Raw genomic sequence first — 21,517 nt, 5'->3', positions numbered from 1 at the left:
TGGTCTCGACACTTGTCATTCCAACAAATCGACATTCTTGTGTAATAATTTGGTCATTGGAGCAATATTAGGGAAAATCCTTCACAAATCTTCAGAATACCCATAGCCCCAAGAAGCTTCCGACCTCGGTTGTATTCTGGGAGGCTTCCATTCCATCATCGCTTCTATTTTCTTGGGATCCACCTAATCCCATCACCGACACTATGTGTCCAAGGAATGCAATCTCATTCAGCCAAAAGTCACATTTGGACAACTTAGCATACAGCTCCTTTTCCCTTAGGGTTTGCAGAACAATCCTCAAATGCTCATCATGTTCTTCCTTGGTCCTGGAATACACCAGAATATCATCAATAAAGACCACTACGAACCGATCTAGGTATGGATGGAAGATATGGTTCATAAGGTCCATAAATGCCGCTGATGCATTTGTTAGGCCAAAGGGCATCACCAGAAACTCATAATGCCCATACCGGGTCCTGAATGCAGTCTTGGGCACATCTACATCCTTCACTCTCAACTGATGATACCCTGATCTGAGATCAATCTTAGAAAATACTCCTGCTCCCTTCAACTGATCAAACAGATCATCAATTCTAGGCAACGGATATTTGTTCTTAACTGTCACTTTATTCAATCGCCAGAATCAATACATAGCCTCAAAGTCCCATCCTTCTTTTTCACAAACAAGACCTGGAGCTCCCCATGGTGACACATCGGCGTATGAACCCCTTATCTAACAACTCTTGCAATCGAAGTTTTCAACTCCCTTAATTCTGGGTGCCATCCTATAAGGAGCAATAGAAATGGGTGTCAGATCTTACAGTGTCTCAATAGCAAATTCAACTTCCCTTTCTGGTGGCAAACCAGGCAATTCTTCAGGAAATACTTCTGGGAAGTCTCTTACTGTGGGTATATCATTCAAGTTTGGCTTAGCCTGCCTAGTATCCACCACATGTGCTAGGTAGGCTTCACAGCCTTTTCTCATCATTCTTCTTGCAACTGTGGCTGAGATGACATTAGATGTAAAATCTGTCCTTTCCCCACAATGATGATCTCATTACCCTCTCAAGTTTGCAGAAATCCTCTTCAATTTGCAATCAACCATTGCCCGATGACGTGACCACCCATTCCCAAAATCACGCCAAACTCGTGGAAGGGCAACTCAATCAGTGCCAAGAATTCATACTCCTGAATCCTTAACGGGCAACCATTGTATACCTTGTTCACTACCACACTGTGGCCCAATGGATTAGTGACCAGAATGTCTTGGTCACTCTCCCCTACCAATATCCCCCTTTCTACGGGTAGGTTGATGCAAATGTAGGAATGAGTGGATCCTGGATCCACCAATGCATGCAGGAGTATTGTAGAGGGAGAACGCACTCGATAACGCCCGGCATCTTGCTCCTCCCGAGCTCTCGTGGCATAATTTCTCGCGGTGGTCCATTATCCGCCTCTCTGGCTCGGATCTTGGCCTCTGTGATGGTCCCACTGCGTCAGATTTGCCAGGTTTTCTACCTCTCTGTGGTGCAGGAGCAGGTCTGTCTGCTTGTGTTAGAGCAGCTGTAGTAGTTCTATGCGGGCAGTTCCTCAATTGATGTTCTGTCGACCCACATCTCAAGCAGGCACCAGTTACTCTCCACCACTCACCCTTGTGCCATTTAAGGCAGTGTGTACATGCAGAAGATGTTGGGGCTGGTCCCCTGAACCCCATCCTCGGAGAGCGCCCACCGATGGTGTGGACCGACTCTCCTAGGGGTGAATCGTGGCCCAGGCCCCGAGACCACGACCATGTGGTGAGCTGAACTCGTGCGGTGGACCCTTGAACTTCTTTCCAAATGCAGAGCTGAACTAGACCGACCGGTCCCCTCTTCTGTCTCTCTCTTCTAGTCCGCTCACCGATTCTTACTTTTTCCACTCAGACAGGCTTCCACTAACTTGGTAAATTCTGTGATTCCCAAGGCGGTGAGCTGGATCTTGATGTTGTCATTTAGTCCTCATCAAATCTCTTGCACCTTTCAGCTTCATTAGGACTATCTCCCTTCCATAACGGCTTAATCGAACAAACTCCTTCTCATATTCGCCACCGACACCGTCGCCTCAAAGTTAATAAACTCTCTTCTTCTCTCTTCCGGATATACAAGACCCACATATTTCTTCTTAAATTTTGAAAGAAAGAAGTCCCAAGTTACGACTTCTATCCGCACTTCATCGACACGGTGTCCCACCACTCATATGCATCATCTTGCAAGAAAGAGATGGCAGCTTCGTGTTTTGCTCGAGTGCAGTGGAGTTGTTTTAGTACTCTGCCTGCTCAACCAATTCTACCGCAATGCAGTCATCTTCTCTCTTGCCATAGAAGTCCACAGCTCCAAACTTCCTTAGCCTTTCCAGGTGTGATTTCTGCTGTGGAGCTGGTGGTGGTGGTGGTGGTGCTGGCATTACCCCGGCCATTTGTCTGAAGAAGTCGGCCATTTGTTGGAACATGGCCTATGGAGGCTGAGCAGGCTCTGCTTGAGCTGGCGGAGCAGATTCTCTCATGCCCCCGCCTCACCGCCGCAGTGGAGCATGACTCTCCACTTCCTCCTCAACGGCTCTCTGAGATGAAGGATCCATATCCTATTCAAAATAAGAAAGATAAACAGATCTGCGTTAGTATCACCTCGACTCTTACAAATGCAATGCATGGTATGGACTCAATCTAGGACCAGAAACGCCTAAACCGTGCTCTGATACCACTAAATGTGACACCCCTTACCCGTGTACAGTATACCCGAGTAAGTAATGCCACACGGTGTACCGGCACACTCTAATATACCTTAATTAATTTATATCATGCTTTTGCATATCATTTATGAAATATACTTTATTTAAGCCATTTAGCAAAATTTTTATTTATTTGAGGTTCCAAAAATTTATAGAAAATCCGGTGGAGTACCGGCTAAAAATGGAGGAAACCGTTCTTCGGAACCTGTTAAAAACACTTCCAATAAATAAATTCATTCATTCTCAACTCCAATATCATCACAAAACTCAATATCAAGATCCCAACAATTTTTCAATTTCAGGTCTCAACAACCTCTTTCATTTCTCAAACATCCCTTTCTCAGGGTTCTCATATATAAACAACAATTAAATACTCAAATTACTTCCATACATAACCATAAATCTTTATTATTTACATGAACCTCAAAATACATTACATAAATCCCAAATACATATGAGAAAATAAAAATTTAATTACAAAATGACAAAATGACATCTAGTGTCCTACCAATGCACTGCAGGTGACGAGGTGACACGGACATCGAGCGTAATCACGGATGGACTCACCTGTGGTCTCATCGGGCTCACGATCGGGATCTCCAGTACCTACGCGTGGCAAAAGCAACGCGCTAAGCAATAATGCTTAGTGGTGCAATAATATAATAGAAGAAAATAGCAAGAAAATGAATGTGTATAGAATGTGTATGCTTTCTTTGTTTAGTATAGATATATTCATTGTTTCATTAACGTTGTTCACTTTTATTCATTTGGTTGCCCCAAGTAACCTACATTAGATGACTGGACTGGATAACGGGTAAACTGGCACTGGGTACCTAGTCCCTCGGGCCGTCATACCATCGGTCACATATGCATCTCCCGGTGTGCAAATGTAATAACAACAAGTCAGAATAATATCGTGCACAAGGCCAAGTCTCAATACAAAGTCAGAATGGCTAAAAGCCATGAAATCACGGAATGACATATTGCCATATGCAGTACTGCTAACTGAACCCTATTGGCATGCCAAACTATCCAAACCAATCTTGTTAGGTATACTAGGGCATTTGAAACTTTTAAATTCTTCAATTTGTGAATTTCAAATTTTGGTGTTACTATTCACCTCATTGGTCAACAAAAATGTTGACTTTTGGATAGAAAATATGTACATTGACTTTGGCACTCCCAACATACCACATTTGGTGTTTAAAACTTGTTGGCATTAAGTGTTAATACCATTTCAATGTGTAAACCAACACAAGCAGAATTTTCAGTTTTGGTGAGTCAACTTCACTGTTCCATTGGACACTGTTACTGTGGGAATTTGAAGAAATGTAAAACATGAAAGTTGTTCTTTATTTTGTCTAGTTGAATTTCCTTTTTTGAATCACTCCATTTGGAGTTTTGTAGCTCCAGATATGGTTCAGAAACCACAGCTAGCCGGATTCCCATTCTGCAGAAAATACCATATCTACAGTAACAGGAACAGTAACTTCCACTGCCATTTGGGTTAGGTTCTGGCCATAATTTGGGGTAGGTTCCTTCATGAAAGTTGTTTGTCTATGTCTTAACTTATTGCTGTAAAACTTTCAGGTCAATTGACCATATCTACCGTGAGTTATGGCCAAATGAACAGTTACTGTTCATTTGGTCAATTCTGCAGAACCAGTTGCAGGGTATCCGGATTGGGGCCAAGTTTTGGTCCTCTTGCTTTGGTCTTTTGGGCATGGTTTCTTCAGCAAAAATGTGCCATTATAAGCCTAGTTTCATGTCCAATTGGCCAAACACCAATTGGACTAACACAGCCCAAGTTATGGCAGTGCAAGTGGACTGAAATTTCAGTCCCTATGCTGCTGTCCTAGGGCAGCCTGCAACCTCACTTTGAGATCTAAAGCTTGAAAAAGCTTGAATGGAGGTGGCTATGGAGGTGAGTTTCGGCTGGTCTTTTGGGGAGGGTGGCTGCTGCAATTTCTTTCTTATTTTGGTCTTCTTTTATGTCTTTTAATAGTTTAGTCAAATGGTAGATTAATTGTGATTGGTCATAGTTTATAAATGACATCATCAAGATGTCATAAATGAGCTTTTCTTGATTTTTCTTTTCTTTTCATCACTACTCAATTTCAATTTAATTTCTAGTAATATTTCTTCATATTTTATGTCATATTAATTATTTACTTAACTAGACAAGTCGGCCAAAAATCACCTCTGAAGGCGAAATGACCAAAATGCCCTCCGTTTGGCTTAACGGGTCAAAATTGACTGTACCGATTAAAAAATTTTTCTAGGTATTTTCTTGGCATTCTAATGCCATAGGAACCTCAATAACCCTTCTCTGGAGTCCCAAAAATTATTTTATAATTTTTCCCCCGGGTTTAGGGCTCCTCGTTGCGAAAACCGCAACTTCCCTCCGTTTACCCATTACTTGGGCACCGGCTCGTTTTACTTGGTTGTATTTTATTTCTAAAATTTTTACTAAATTTTTTTTATTAATTTTTGAGTTAATTATGGTTCCTGACTTTCGTTTAAATATTTTCCGGACATTCTAGCTGTCCGGACCGACACCGGTCACCGGAATAATAGGATGTACGGAGTGGTTATCGGGAGGGTGTTACAAAAATCATTTATTCAAAGCTTAAAAATTAGTAAAAATTTTTGTTCATTTTTATTTTTCCACAAATTTTATAAAAATTTCGGCAGAGTGCCGTTTATATTTTGAGAAAACGGTTCTTCAAATACCTGAGAAAAACACTTCCAATAAATTTTCTACAACTCCCAACCTCCAAATAATCTCAAGTCAACACAATTCAATTCATTCCACAATTCAACCAAAAATTTATCAACTTAAAATATTTCATAACTTCATTCACAGTGCATATAGTACGAAATTCACAAATACAAATCTTAATTTACAAAAGAAAATCCAAAAATAATATTATTACAATTTATTATACAACTGCTCAACTTTACGATGATACATAAAATATTATAATATTTACATCAAAATAACTACAAGGTTATAAAACAATACCCGTACAAAAAGATTAATGTAGTCCTCAATTTTAATAGTAGCTCACACTGCTGCTTTCTCTTTGCTCTTATTTGCGACAACAAAATAAGCTATCGCTGAGTATAAAAATACTCAGTGGTGCACAATAAAAATTTAAAATACAATACATAAATCATTCATTGACAAAACACAATTTAAATATTTCTCAATTACATTTCACAAATTATCAAACTCATAATAACACAATTTGGTCAAATAATTTAATAAACACAGTGTTGCCAAATCATACACAACTTAAACCATGACACAAAATTTATGATCAATGCCGTGTTGTACACCACAACAAAGCAATCTACAACCCCACTAATCAAAATCAATGAGGGAGATGGCTAGCTAGCTAATAAGTACTCATCCGATCTACAACCTCAACTGGTAAACCAGAGAGGGAGGAAAAATAATCGATCTCACCCCATAAATGGAGGAGGAATAATAAGGCATTGTCATGCTAAGTGTGAATCAGAAATCCATTTGAAACATTTTATTCAAATATTGCATACAAAAATCAATTTATTACAATTTCATCACAAAGTGGCAACACAAAAGTTCTTAAACTCATAATGCGTACTAAATCAATTTTTCAAGGATAAAATGATGAAATAGGGTTTATTGTGCACAAACCTGACGTGAGTCGCCTCTAGGCCTTGACTCAGTCTCTTAGACTTTCCGAGCCTTTTTCAGCTGAAACACACAGTTTTCAGATTAACTTGGCATAAATCCAAAGATAAATTCAAATTCACTTTTATCTAGCTTATATATGCTAAACTTGACGTTCTTTAAAATTTGTGTTTCGGGGTTACTATTCACTACACTATTCAAGTCAATTTGTTGACTTTCTAAGGCTTAATAGGTATGGGAACTCCAACTTCACCCACATACCAACAAGTTTGGCCAAACTTGTTGGTATGTGGGTGAATTTGGAGTTCCCATACTTGTTGGTATGTGGGTGAAGTTGGACTTCCCATACCTATTAAGCCTTAGAAAGTCAACAAATTGACTTGAATAGTGTAGTGAATAGTAACCCCGAAACACAAATTTTAAAGAACGTCAAGTTTAGCATATATAAGCTAGATAAAAGTGAATTTGAATTTATTTTTGGATTTATGCTAAGTTATGGTACTGAAACACTGTGAAACTGTGTGTTTCAGCTGAAAAAGGCTCGGAAAGTCTAAGAGACTGAGTCAAGGCCTAGAGGCGACTCACGTCAGGTTTGTGCACAATAAACCCTATTTCATCATTTTATCCTTGAAAAATTGATTTAGTACGCATTATGAGTTTAAGAACTTTTGTGTTGCCACTTTGTGATGAAATTGTAACTTTGGAAATGATTTGATTTTTGTATGCAATATTTGAATAAAATGTTTCAAATGGATTTCTGATTCACACTTAGCATGACAATGCCTTATTATTCCTCCTCCATTTATGGGGTGAGACCGATTATTTTTCCTTCCTCTCTGGTTTACCAGTTGAGGTTGTAGATCGGATGAGTACTCATTAGCTAGCTAGCCACCTCCCTCATTGATTTCGAGTAGTGGGGTTGTAGATTGCTTTGTCGTGGTGTACAACACGGCATTGATCGGAAATTTTGTGTCATGGCTTAAGTTGTGTATGATTTGGCAACACTGTGTTTATTAAATTATTTGATCAAATTGTGTTATTATGAGTTTGATAATTTGTGAAATGTGATTGAGAAATATTTAAATTGTGTTTTGTCAATGAATGATTTATGTATTGTATTTTAAATTTTTATTGTGCGCCACTGAGTATTTTTATACTCAGCGATAGCTTATTTTACTGTCGCAGATAAGAGCAAGGAGAAAGCAGCAGAGTGAGCTGCTATTAAAATTGAGGACTACACTGATCTTTTTGTACGGGTATTGTTTTCTACCCTTGTAGTTATTTTAATGTGAATATTGTAACATTTTATGTATCAATGTAAAGTTGAGCAGTTGTATAATAAATTGTAATAATATTATTTTTTGGATTTTCTTTTTGTAAATTAAGATTTATATTTGTGAATTTCGTACTATATGCACTGTGAATGAAGTTATGAAATAATTTAAGTTGATAAATTTTTAGTTGAATTGTGAAATGAATTGAATTGTGTTGACTTGAGATTATTTGGAGGTTGAGAGTTGTAGAAAATTTATTGGAAGTGTTTTTCTCAGGTATTTGAAGGACTGTTTTCTTCAAATACAGACGGCACTCTGCCGAAATTTTTATAAAATTTGTTGAAAAATAAAAATGGATAAAAATTTTTACTAGTTTTTAAGCTTTGAATAAATGATTTTAATTCCTATCAAAATGCTCACCACTTCCAAAATGTAAGAAAATGGTTTTAAAATCCCTTGTAGTGTACTTAATGAATTATCGGTAGGTGAAGTTCGATAGTTTATTAGGTATTCTACGGGATCATGTTATGCCTTACAGAGGGGTAAGGTGTGACATGTTTTAGTGGTTGGAGCCCGATCGTTACAATTGGTATCAGAGCCGCTCGCGTGTCCTCTTGGGCGATGGTGGGGCAAACCTCAGCGAGGACACTGAGTCCCGAAATGGGGGGAGAAAGGTCCCTTAGGCAAATTCCACATCGGCAAAGCACGGAGTTGGTCTTGGGTTCAAAAAGTAATGATATATAAAATAAGGGAACTAATCACTAAAGGCGCCTTTTGGTGGAATGGCCTAGAGAGTTGGAAGAACTCCAAGGTTAAGCGTGCTCGCTTGAGAGAAATCCTAGGATGGGTGACCTCCTAGGAAGTTCTCCATTCCACCTGTGGGACAAAACCGTGAGGTTTATGGCCAAAGCGGACAATTCCACTAGTGGTTAGAGCCCGATCGTTACAATTGGTATCAGAGCCACTCGCGTGTCCTCTTGGGCCATGGTGGGGCAAACCTCAGCGAGGACGCTGAGTCTCGAAAGGGGGGGTGAAAGGTCTCTTAGGCAAATCCCACATCGACAAAGCACGGAGATGGTCTTGGGTTCAAAAAGTAATGATATAATAAATGGAGGAACTAATCACTAGAGGCGCCTTTTGGTGGAATGGCCTGGAGAGTTGGAAGAACTCCAGGGATAAGCGTGCTTGCTTGAGAGAAATCCCAAGATGGGTGACCGCCTGGGAAGTTCTCCATTCCACCTATGGGACAAAACCATGAGGCTTATGGCCAAAGCGGACAATTCCTCTAGTGGTTAGAGTCCAATCGTTACAATTGGTATCAGAGCCGCTCGCGTGTCCTCTTGGGCGATGGTGGGGCAAACCTCAGCGAGGACGCTGAGTCTCGAAAGGGGGGGAGAAAGGTCCATTAGGCAAATCCCACATCGGCAAAGCACGGAGTTGCTCTTGGGTTCAAAAAGAAATGATATATAAAATGGGGGAACTAATCACTAAAGGCGCCTTTTTGTGGAATGGCCTGGAGAGTTAGAAGAACTCCAGGTTTAAGCGTGCTCGCTTGAGAGAAATCCTAGGATGGGTGACCTCCTGGGAAGTTCTCCATTCTACCTATGGGACAAAATCATAAGGCTTATGGCCAAAGCGGACAATTTCTCTAGTGGTTAGAGCCCGATCGTTACACTAATTACTATTATGGTCTTACTTTGCACATTATCCATTTAGCATGCATACATCATATACTTGCATACATTCCCATACATCTCACATATTCATGAATAAACAGTAAATATGGTATGATCATGGACTTTCTAAGGGATTCAATTCTGAGCTACCAAGAATTGAATCCGGGCATTCCTAGGTGCATTTCATTCATTCATTTTACAAGAGTTGCTGAAGGAGTACATAATCAACACTTGATCTTGAATTCTTCCCACTGGTCCCACCAATGCTCTTGACCTCCTTGATCTTCTTGCAATCCAATTACATAGTAATCCTTAGCATATCTAGGCAAATTTATAAGAACTTAAATAAATGAAATTACAACCCAAATTTATTACAACTTAATAATACATGCTCAAAATAAATTAAAATAAATTAATTAATTTATAATCCCAAAGAAACATAAAAGAAATAAATCCAATCACATTGGTCTTTTATAGTCCATGATCATTCATCATGCATATCACTATTTAACAATTAAATAAAACATACATACTTAAATTAAATTGAATATCTCATATTCAACTTAAAAAACCAGATTTGAATATGATTCAAAAAAATTTAAAAATTCATATTTGAATCACATTCAAACAACCTTAAAAAATTCAGATTTTAATCACATTTAAACAATTTTTAAAAATCAGATTTGAATCACATTCAAACAATTTTTAAAAATTCAAATTTGAATATTATTCAAACAACTTTAAAAATTCAGATTTGAATATGATTCAAACAACTTTAAAAATTTAGATTTGAATCACATTCAAATAACTTTTAAAATTCAGATTTAAATCACATTCAAACAATTTTTTAAAATCCTGATTTGAATCAAAATTTAATTGTGTGATTAAAACTTTAATTAAATAATTTAATTAGACATAAAATGAGCTTTTAGATCATACAACAATTGTAAATTAAAAAGGCAAACATTGCGCACACTATGGGAGGAGCCAAACCATGCGCACCCATGGTGCACTCCACCATGCCGCCACCTTGTTCATTCCAACCAGCAATGAATTGACCAACTTTTGATCAAATTACATAATTAAATCTCATATTGAATAATCTAAATGGCAAATATAGTGGCTCTGATACCATTTGAAGGAGCGAAAGCATGAAAAACACAAGTTTATATCATTGAATTCAAAAATTTTCACCTAGGGTCACATGCATCATGCAAGATTTATTTTTATCTATTTGATTTCAATGACAAACAACATATTAAAACTCTTTTAATATGTTTTTGGATTTGTATTTGCTATTTAAGATTTTAGAATTAATCAGATTAATTTTAGAACCCTAGATTAGATCAAGAACAAGTGCACTAACCTCTTGATGTACTGCAGTGTGTTTGGCACCTTTGGTATGCGTCTTTAGGACACCAGACATTGTCCCTCTAGTTGTCCACACCAAGATCACCTATGGAAGCCCTTGAATAACTTCTAAGCTTTTTTTATTAATTAGAAAATCAAGTTTTGCCTTTTAAGAGATTAAAAATATAAACAGGACACTAGAAATAATTTCTAGTATTTTTAATTTAAGAGATTGTTTGCTAATCTCTTGGAATTGATGAGAGATGAAGAAGAAGAGAGAATGGCAGCCTCAAGGGTGGCGGCACAAAGGGAGGCAGTAGCTGGTTGTGTTTTGTTCTTTCATCCTTACACTTATATAGCTAGATCACCACTTAAAACCCTTGCCACATGTCACCTTCTGATTGGCTCTAGGTTTAATTGACCCAATCACATTATGCCAAGAGTCAAACCTATATTTAATCTTAATTTTAATCGTCTTACATGATTAAAAGACATTTGGCAAGCTTATGTGTAGTGCCACATGTCACCATCTCATGGTGCCACATGTCACCCTGTGAAATGACCAAAATGCCCCTGTGTATTAATTTTAAGTTCTCAACCCAAAATAATTATTTCTCTTCTTCTAATCAATTTATATCAAATATAAATCAATTTATTAATCTTTATTAATTAATTTCTCATTAATTAAATTCATATTTAAACACTTTAAATATAAATTTAACTTATACTATACATCCAATAATCTAGATTTAGTTTCAAGTCATGCTAGGGACTTTGCAATCTAATTGTAAACTAAACCTATTTAATTAATCAATTAAACTCTTTAATTAATTAATTAAATCATATTTAATTTGGAGATTACTTGTGTATGTGTGTGACTTACTAGGCTCATCACTAATTAACAATGAGATATGATATCAACTCTTAATATCATCAAAACTCTTTCTTACCATAAATGATTTCTCTAAACCATTTTATACACCTCATAGACCATGGTTAACACCTAGCATAGCATGCCATAACCACTCAATAAGTAATAAGGTTTACCTTAAATGAACCTATAATCATATGTTACCATGCACTAGAATCTCTCTATTATAAAATCCCAACTCAAGCTGGAGTCATTGTTTATGTCAAACCCCATTTGCAATGAATATTATGTTCTCTTTTAATTTCAGTTCTTAATTAAAAGATTTTCTCATCAGAAACTCTTTTCTGATTAAATCTATAAGCTCTAGCCAAGAACTTGAAACATCAAGAACAATTAAATGAACATAGAATTTTATCCCTATTTACTTAGAGGAACAGATTCCATCTTGATCAACACCTACCTCCATATATAACTAGTAGTGTAACACCCCTTACCCGGTCTATAGTGTAGCCAAGCAAAGTGTGCTATATTCGATGCCGGAGCACCCTATTCTATCTTGTCATGTACAATATTAATTCAATTATTTTATATTATGTGTAGAAATTTTTTTTTTTATCCTATTCTGTCACTTCATTTCTCATGTTAATTGTTCATGTACCATATCATAACATTACTCATAAAATTTTCAAAAAAAATAAACTTGCATTTCATTCATATAACATTACTCACAATAATATACAATTTTATATACAATCCAAAATTTAGTTACATATCTCAATAAGATTTATTACATACAATAACCAAAATACAAAATCTAACTATACACAATCCCTACCAAAATGAACTGGTGAGGTGACAATCTACACTGTAGCAGATCTGCTCAAGTCCTGTCTAGGCTCTACTGCTGCTGCTGCTGTGGTGGCTCTCCTGTACCTACACATGGTAAGAGCCAACGCGCTAAGCATAATACTTAGTGGTGCATATATTGAAATAAAAATAAACAAATAACTGAAATAATTATTTTACATATATTCTTATAAGGAAATATAAAATTTTATGAATTTCTAGGTCTTTTACATGTTTATAGAACTTTGGACAAAATAAATTAGTCGCAATCTTTTTATCATGTATCTTATGTTTAATTCAATGAAGTTCACCTTAACAATCTTCTCATGTTTTTATTTCAATTAAAGATTTCTATTCATTTTGTGCCCAAGTAACCTATGACAGACTATAAAGACTGGATACACTGGAGTATACAAGTTAGACAGTCGTATGTCTATCAAGTATACAATGGTCATATCAGGCACAAAGCCAGCGGGCAGGCATAAGCCAGTAATAATAAAAAATTGACACTATGGCCATCGGGCAGGCATAAAGCTAATAGAACAATCATCTTAGACATATGTTGTCTGTCAATGGTTATCCCTATGGGCAGTACTGTAATATGTAGTCCCTAATTGGTATACCAATCGATCCAAGCTATATAAATGAGTCTAGGTGTAATTTAGGCCGAATAATATTATTAAGTATTTATAATTTCATTAATTCATGTTATTTTTATGCTTAACAATTTATTCTAATTCATTTCATCTCATATACTTAATTGTTTTATGGATTTTTCTTTAGGTCCAGATTTGGTGCATTATCTTTACATAGCAGATTGACTAGGATGTGGCCACTATTTAGCCACACTCCCTTCATAGAAATTATTTCTCTATGTCTTATAGTCACTCATAAATTTTTATTACAATTTTTCAAGTTTTGTAAAATTAATTATGGCCAAATCACTGGCCTGGACTCATGAACCCTATTTTACTAGGACTCATGTTCAGATCAGAAACTTTGACTCCCATTTTTGGATTCTTATGTTCATAATTTGAGGACCAAGTCTCCAAAAAATTGGAGCTCTGTTTCTTAGGGTTCCATATCAGTATGGCCCAACCTAATTGGAGTTTTCTAGTAGGAGATATAGCTAAATGTGTGTTCTGAGGTCAAATAGTTCTTTTGAAAATTTCCAGAATTTACATGTTAACTTAACCTAATCAATTGACCTAGTTCCCTAGGTTTCTGGGTTTTGGTTAAAAGATCAATATTGTATATCTATGTCTTATAAAACTTTTTCCATTGGTTTCATTGTATTTGAATTTTTATATACCAAGTTATGGCCATTTTGCCAAAACTGGTCGGGTGAGCTTTAGTCCAGAAAATTCTTGGCAGAATGGTACAGGTCAGTTTGGTGTCCTAACTTAAATCAACCATTTCATTTTGTTAGAGGCATTTCTGGGCTTGGTGTTCTCAATGAAAGTTGTAGTCCTAGGTCTACTCTTTCCAATGGTTAAACTTCAGGTCATTTAGACTTGTCTAGAAGAAGTTATGGCCAAATGATTTGGTCAATTTTCTGGGTTCAAGGTCTGGACATCCGGATTGGGACAATAAATTAGTCAACTTATGGACAGAATTTGAGCATGGTTTCTTCATGAAAAATGGGGCATTTTGTCTTAGGTTTCATCTCCAATTGGAGCAACACAACTCCAGTTATAGCTCAAACAATGCACTGGACTCAAAGTTCCAATTTTCCTGCATAAGAATCAACACTCCCAAATTCAATTCTCCCAACTCCACAAACTTCATTTGACATATATAGCACTTCTAATGGTCAGTAAATCATCTCAATATCATCCATTTCAAGACACACATCAATTTCCTCAAAGTTAGGTCAAAAACCCTAACTCACAATTCTTCAATTCATGTAAACACATGCCAATCAATTTGTTCATCACAATTACTCATCAATATCACTAATAAACACAAATAATTTCCTCAAAACTGTCACACCCTACCCCTCTGTAAGGCATAACATGATCCCATAGTATACCTAATAAATTACCAACTTCGTCTACTGATAACCCATTAAATACACTACAAGGGATTTTAAAACTTCTTACTTCTTTTTACAGTGGTGAGTACTATTTACAGGTGTTAAAAAAAATTTTAAACTGAAGTGAAACAGTTAACACATTTGAATTATTAATAATTTCTGTAAAAATTTTGGCAGAGTGCCATCTGTATTTTGAAATAAACAATTCTTCAAAAACCTGTAAAAAGCACTTCAAATATATTTCTCAATCTCAAATTCCAACATTTAATCAACACAATATGTTTCTCAACATTTGTCAACTCAAATCCACAATAGTTTTCCAGTGTTTTCAAAAGCTGAGATGAAAGAAATATACATCATAATATTTTTACAAGCCAAGATAATTTACAATTTTAATGTATAATTTAAATTTACAACTGCTCAAAACCAAGAACACTATATACATACAGTGAACATACATTACAATACAAAATGCAAAATACGGTATGCTCGATATACCCGATGATCTCTCAGTGTAGTACTAGCAGCCTAGTCTGCTGCCCTGTCAGTCTGTCTACCTGCGACAGCAATGAAAAGCTATCGCTGAGCCAATGTCTCAGTGGTGCACAACATCAACCAAATACAATTTTAAATCACAAATTATATGCCATATAAATAGTGGAAACTTAAAACCATAGTTAAATTCAAAGACAATGAATGTCATAAAGAATTTAAACTCCATTTCACAATATCACAATAATTATCAATAAATCACACACACAGCTTAATCATGTTCCAAAGTTCAATTCGTTCCAAAAGCCGATGGTTAGTGAGGAATTCAATTTATCCCAAAAGCCGATGGCTAATGAGGAATAACATAGCTAGCTAGCAATAATATGAGTACTCATTCTATTCATCCTCAACAGGCACACACCTCAATACTTCAGCCAGAGAGGGAATTCAATTCATCCCACTAGACAAGCTAGCGAGGAATTCAATCAATATACATGATAGCTGTGGTTTCAAACCATTTACAATGCTTTTCAATCAATAAGTATTTATCAAATATCATTCAAATAATTTTTCACAATTTAAAACAATAATATACAAATAGTCATAATTTATTTCAATTGAAAAATTCAAAAGAAATAACTGTTGTGCACAAACCTCTGATAACTGTCTCTTGGCCCTGACTCAGTGTTTCCTTCCCCTTCCCTGAGTCTTTGCTAACTGAAACACACAATTTGAAGTGTTTCAGTACTCATTTAAACTGTCTCTAAGAATAAAGCTTAATAATTAACTTATTAAATTCTATTATTTCCTTAGTCAATCTAAGATGTTGACCCTTGATGCAGTCTAGGTGAATTAGGTTTTAATGTTATCAATATGTCACATTTTATAGCCTTTTTGTATTGGTACATGTTACCAAATTCATTTTCAAGTATATTGCATTTTATTGCAATTTGTTGGATTCCGGTATACTAATTTGACCTAGCCGGATGACCTAGTTTCCTCAGTTTTCGGGTTTCGGTCAAAACTACAAACTTGTAGGTCTATTTCTTATTGCACGCGAGGAAAAATTTCAGGTCATTCTGAGTTGTGTAGACCAAGTTATGGTCAATCTACCAATGCTAGACAGAATGCATCAAAATGGTCACTTTAGGTCATTTTTAGGTCACTTTTGGTTCGGCCAGTTTTTGGACCCGAACTTGTGCAAGCTATTTGGCCTGATTATGGTCATTTTTGGGCTTTAGTGTCTTCATAAGAATTGTTGATATATGTCTAAACTATTCATGGTAAAAATTTCAGGTCAATTGGACTTGTTTTGAGTGAGTTATGGCCAAAACATCAACTGCTGCTCAAATGGTCAATTTTCAGGTTTTAAATGTACTAATCCGGATTTGGTCATTTTTCAAGTCACCTTTCAAGCAGAATTTTAGTAAGCTTCCTTCATGAAAGTTGGCACATTTTGTGCTTAGTTTCACCTCCAATTGGTCTCATACCAATTGGAGTCACACACTTAAGGTTCTAAGCCAAAAAACACACTGCCCTGCAACATACTCTTCATCACATACCAAAGGAAACATTCAACACTTATCAAGTCACTTCCTTCATGCCATTTCTATTTTGTACCATAACATAAACACATTTAGCAACTCATTTTTTGTCATTTTGGCAGCTTATAACCACACTCAATATGCACATTATAGTCCAGAATTTTCCAAGTCCAATTACAAACAATTTAACCACATATCATAGCTCATTTACATGTCCATACTCAAACATTTATACACATATACATACTGTCATAACAAGCACCATAATTCAACAATATAATTCCATAAACCAAACCATGAAATAACACATTTTGGTTCACACTTCAAGTTTGCCGAAATGTACATCCCTTTCAATTAACTTCCAAGCTTCCAAAATCAAGTGTACTATCACATACATCTAGTATACATTATCCAATTTATTCCTACACACATAAACACTTACATCAACACTTTAATCTACCATTTACATGCAAGGATAAACTGCTCTTATTGAAGTTCCATGGCTGCCAAAAATGTACCTCTTCCTTAACTCATCAAACTTCAAAAATCCTTCTACAATTCAACTACCCATAACATCCATTCAAGGTTTAATGAAACAAGCATCAAAAATACATACTTACCAATTTTGAAATTCTTCAAAACCTCACTAAAACTTGATTTTCTTGCTACCTATCTACTGCCCAAGTTGTGTAGAACAACTTTAGTGAAGAGAGTATTGAAGGATCATGGCTTGATCATGGGAAATGGAAGCTCCAAGGTGGGACGGCAATGGAGTTTGGGAGAGAATTTGGAATTCGGCATGAAGAAGATGAAGCAGAAAATGAATCATTTAGTGGACATACACCTGTCCCTTAATGAGTTTAAACACCCCTTAGTGCTCCACTTTAGTTTAATTAACAATATTATATGTTAAAGTTTTAGTTATTCAAATTATACCCCATTTCTTGCACTATTATTATAATATATCACAATTTTATTTTTCATGACATTTTCCAAGGGTAACATCATTTATTTTTAATGGACATTTAGGTCAAAAGACAACTCGGGGTGTCAAATGACCAAAATGCCCCTATTCGGGTTGCATTCCCGATGGTAACACCGAGTTTTATCGTTTTCTCGATTTTTCGTTTTTCTTTGTACTAATTAATTAATTTTTCTTTGATATTTCTATTGATATTTATACTTCAATAGATGTCTATTTAAGTCTTAAAAATATTTTCCAGGGTTTCCCGCGGTCCAGGGCTAGTCAACGGTCCATGCTGTAACTTCCCGGTGCGGTCACCCATCGCTAGGGTTCTCGGCTTATCCAAACACAAAACATGTTCAGACATGTAAAAGGATTTAGATCCTATGGCTAAAGCTTCAACAGTTGAGCCATTGCCAATCCGGACTCAAATATCTTGAGAACGCAAGCTGCTACTATTTGCTAGTTCCTGCATATCACAAGAAATGTGAGAATTGGCACCAGTATCTAAAACCCAAGCTGTAGATGAACTATGAGTATCATCAAAATCTAAATAACAAGATATAAACATACCTTCCAAAGGTCTATCCTTCTTGTCCTTTAAAGAAGCAAGATACTCTAGGCAGTCCCTTTTCCAGTGCCCATCCTTCTGGCAGTGGAAACACTTTCCTTTGCCTCCATCAGCTTTAGTCTTCCCTTTCTGTTTAGCTATTTTCTTGGAAGGACCAGGAATCTGAGGTTTCTTTTTTTTATTGCCCTTCTTCTTGTTGGACTTTCCAGTAGAAGAAGATGTAATCAAAGCAACCTCTTTTCCTTTATTGCTCGGCATATTCTTTTGGGCAATAACCAGCATGTTGAGTAAACCAGCCAAGGTGCATTCCTGTTTAGTCATATGGAAATTTGTCACAAAATTCCCAAAAGACTCAGGAAGGGACTGAAGGATCAAATCCGTCTGCAGTTGGAAATCCATGTTAAAGTCAAGATGTTCCAGCTGCTCAATTAGCCAAATCATCTTGTGGACATAATCCCCAACATTCTGTCCCTCAGACATCCTCATGCAGAATAACTGCCTAGATATCTCATACCTAGCATTCTTGCTGTGCTCACCATACAACTCTTGTAGGTGAAGGAGGATCTCACTCGCATTCTCCATGTTCTCATGCTGCTTCTGTAACTCATTACTCATGGAAGCAAGCATGTAACACTTAGCTCTCATATCATGCTCCTTCCACTAGTCCAAAGTTTCATGTTCCTCTTGGGTGGCCTCTGGAAGGGACCAGGAACATTTGAGTCTAGAACATATCCTATATGTTCAAGGTTCAGGACAAGTTTCAAATTTCTTAGCCAATCAGACAGATTAGGTCCTGTCAACCTATTGCGATCAAGTATGCTTGCAAGGATATTAGATGGTGGTGGCTGTTTTGTGCTCATTATTATCAGAGAATTAACTGCAAAAAAATAACCAGATTAATTAGTAAATGTTTCATGTAATTAATCAAAATAATTATGGTCTTTTAATCAAATTGGTCCTCCCACTAACTTAGCGAATCCTGCACTTCCAAAGTAGAAAATAGAAATTCTAGTTGGATGGATTTCTAGTGGGTGATTGAATTCTTATCATTCTATTGATCATCCTCAAGTACATCCATTATTGGAATTACAATAAACTATAAGTGAGCAATTCCTTGCCCATCACATCTCATGTGAGGTTCAATCCTTTATCTAGCCCCTAATGCTCAAAATCTCAGGTACATCTATTATTGACTTATTTTGCATTAGTTAAGTTGATTCCATTGAGCCAGTAATTATGCAGATAATTTTAATGTCCTTAGGTACATCTAATATTGGCCACCAAACCATTTACATATTTACAACATCTCATGCTTAACAATTATTCTTAAGAAAATCTCTTAAATCAATTGTATCTTATGCAAGTATTTAAAATTTCTTAAAATAACTGCCTCAATGGAGGGCCCATGTTATAATTATTTTAATTATAGCATATCCAACTTAATTACTTGTTTGGAAGATTTTATGGTCGTCCTAATTATTATTATGGTCTCACTTTGCACATTATCCATTTAGCATGTATATATCATATTACTTGCATACATTCCCATACATCTCATGCATTCATGGATAAACAGTAAATATGGTATGATCATGGACTTTCTAAGGGATTCAATTCTGAGCCACCAAGAATTGAATCAGGGCATTCCTAAGTGCATTTCACTCATTCATTTTACAAGAGTTGCTGAAGGAATACATAATCAACACTTGATCTTGAATTCCTCCCACTGGTCCCACCAATGCTCTTGACCTCCTTGATCTTCTTGCAATCCAAATGCATAGTAATCCTTGGCATGCCAAGGCGAATTTACAAGAACTTAAATAAATGAAATTACAACCCAAAATTATTATAACCTTAATAATACATGCCCAAAATAAATTAATTAATTTACAATCCCAAAGAAACATAAAAGAAATAAATCCAATCACATTGGTCTTTTATAGTCCATAATCATCCATCATGCATATCACTATTTAACAATTAAATAAAACATACATACTTAAATTAAATTGAATATCTCATATTCAACTTAAAAAACCAGATTTGAATATGATTCAAACAAATTTAAAAATTCATATTTGAATCACATTCAAACAAATTTAAAAATTCAGATTTGAATCACATTTAAACAACCTTAAAAAATTCAGATCTGAATCACATTCAAACAATTTTTAAAAATCAGATTTGAATCACATTCAAACAATTTTTAAAAATTCAGATTTGAATATGATTCAAATAACTTTAAAAATTCAGATTTGAATCACATTCAAACAACTTTTAAAATTCAGATTTGAATCACATTCAAATAATTTTTTAAAATTCTAATTTCAATCAAAATTTAATCGTGTGATTAAAACTCTAATTAAATAATTTAATTAGACATAGAATGAGCTTTTAGATCATACAACAATTGCAAATCAAAAAGCCAAACTGTAACACCCCTATGTTCAGTAGTACGTTCTACTATTCCGATGACCAGTGTCTGTCCGGACAGCTAGGATGCCTAGAACTATATTTAAATGTTAATGAGAAGACATAAAATAATAAAATACAAGAAAGGAAAATACAAGAAAAACAAAGGAAAAATAATAGTAATGAAATGTAACCAAGTTAAACAAGCAGAAAATCGTAGCAATGGGTGACCACACCAAAAAGTTGCGGAGTGAACCGTTGACTAGCCCTAGACCTCGGAAAACCCTGGAAAATATTTTTAAGACATAAATAAACATCTATTGAAGTATAAATGACATTAGAAATGTCAATGAAAAATTAAGTAATTAGTACAAAGAAACACGAGAAATCGAGAAACCGATAAAAATCGGTGTTACCAAAAAATCGGGAATACAACCTGAATAGAGGCATTTTGGTCATTTGACACCCCGAGTTGCCTTTTGACCTAAATGTCATTTAAAAATAAATGGTAAGAAAGTTTGAAAATGCCATGAAAAAATGAAATATTATGTGTTGTATAAATAAGAAAAATTATGGGTATAATGTGGAATAAATGAAAGTTTAACATTAACTTAGATTTTTTAATCACTTAGTGGATCGCTATGGAATATCTAAAGCATTAAAAAACTAGAATTTTTCCCACTAACATTCTGCAACACCATTTCTTATTCAAATGCTCTCCTTGCTGAAACCAAATTCCCTTCCAAATCACCATTGCCGCCCATTTGCATGCTCCATGCTTCCATGATCAAGCCACCCAATCATCAACTTGTCTTCACAAAAGTTAGAGTACACCTCTTGGGCAGTAGTTTGGGAGCAAGAAGGGAGAGATTTGAAGGAGTTTTGACAAGCTCCACTTGAGGTACATGTTCATTTCTTCCTACTTTCTCCATTAAAGCTTGTGTGGGTGTTGTGGTGAATGGATTTATGGAAGGAAAGTTGAAGTTTGTTGAGTTATGATGATATTACATTTCGGCAGCCATGGTAGTTCAATATGT

The sequence above is a fragment of the Hevea brasiliensis genome, chromosome 7 (assembly GCF_030052815.1).
Source record: "Hevea brasiliensis isolate MT/VB/25A 57/8 chromosome 7, ASM3005281v1, whole genome shotgun sequence".
NCBI classification, from domain to species: domain Eukaryota; kingdom Viridiplantae; phylum Streptophyta; class Magnoliopsida; order Malpighiales; family Euphorbiaceae; genus Hevea; species Hevea brasiliensis.
This window is presented reverse-complemented; position numbering follows the sequence as displayed.